A 1,683-nucleotide genomic window follows, 5' to 3' on the forward strand; every position below is an offset into this window, starting at 1 on the left:
AGTCACATTTCAAGTGCTCAACACCTACACGTGGCTGGTAGTTATAGTATTGGACAGTGCAGATCTGGGACATTTCCACTGTCTCAGAAAGCTCTATTGGACAGTGCTAATCTAGAGAATGCCATATGAATCTGGTTGTATTCATTGCCTCTCCTTTGTAAGATGAAGAACCAAATCTTGTGTTTCGCCATGGCTGCCCAGGAAACCCCAAAGATATTTTAGCTGTAAAAGACATCTTAACAGTTTCATGATTGCAAATTTGGGAAAGAGCAATATTAAAAAGAGTCATCAGGATAGATTGGTCACAAAAACAAGATGTTGTTGTCTTGGAACAGTTGCTGTCTTGGCTGTGTCATTAAACATAGTAACAATAAAATATTTAAAATAAAGAGAAGTTAAAATAATAATCATTAAATTTATTAGTTATTCTTTTTTTTGGATGAGGAAGATTGGCTCTGAGCCAGCAGCTGTGCCAGTCTTCCTCTATTTTGTATGTGGGACACTGCCACAGCGTGACTTGATGAGTGATGTGTAAGTCCACAGCTGGGATCCGAACCCACAAACCCTGGGCCCCCAAAGCAGAGGGAAAGAACTTAATCGCTACACTACCGGGCTGGCCTCTATTAGTTATTCTTGAAGTGAAGATTCCTTGTTGCTTCTTGAAACAACCCAGGATCATGGTAAAACGTGACATGAAAGCAAAGCAGTAGACATTTGAGAGTCAGAGTTTGCACTAGGTGAGGCAATGTAAAGTTCTCACTTTCTCAGAGTGTACAGCAGGCGAGAGTAACTCTTTATTTCCTCCTGTGGAGACCAGACTACAGGCTAAGGTGAGAATTTTTCCTTAGCTGTCAGTCCTCTCCTTTCTATCACAGCTAAGCTTTTTACTTATTGATGGTATTATAGCACTGTATATATTTAAACATATACATATATAATATACAATGTCCAATAGCATTTATATTTGAAAATGTAAATTTAAATCTTAAATAACATTATAAAACAATGTATCTATTACATTATTTTACCATTTTGATTTGTTTTCTAAAGAATATGTTTGTGTATAGGCAAGCATATAAGTAAAAACTATTGGGTTAAAAAAACTACATTGTGATAATTCAGTAATTTTTTTCTCTCTGTTTTAGGAATTCTGATTTTCCTAGAAATTTTTTTCTATTAAAAATTAGTCATTACTTTCAAATATAAAAGTCAGCAAGAGTTTTTAGAAATTTAAGCATCCTTAAATAATCTGCAATCACTATTGATATTAAAATTATCATAAAAAATTACATTTTTAGAATTTCCATACTTTGATTAGAGTACCTCTGCAGATTCACATAATTTGCAGCATGTCTGAAGTCCAAAATCAATTCTTTTCATGAAGATTTTGATTATATAATTCAATTTGGTTGAACGCAAATGTTTACATTTTCACATTCTCAAACATTTATGAAAACAATGTTAGTTTAAAATGAATAAAAACAGTATAGGAAATATATAGAGTTCAGATTGATTATCCTTTCTGTGAGAAAATAAAGCAAATTTTGCATAGACTAGAACATTATGCTAACATCATTTTTATACTGTGATAAAATCAGGAGGGCGTCATAGAAAAGTAGTCTATTTCCTAAGGATTGCCTTTGACTAGAAATATTGTTTGAGGGTGAAACCGGCAAACAGCCA

This window comes from Equus quagga, unplaced genomic scaffold, assembly GCF_021613505.1.
Source record: "Equus quagga isolate Etosha38 unplaced genomic scaffold, UCLA_HA_Equagga_1.0 HiC_scaffold_4238_RagTag, whole genome shotgun sequence".
Taxonomy (NCBI): Eukaryota; Metazoa; Chordata; class Mammalia; order Perissodactyla; family Equidae; genus Equus; species Equus quagga.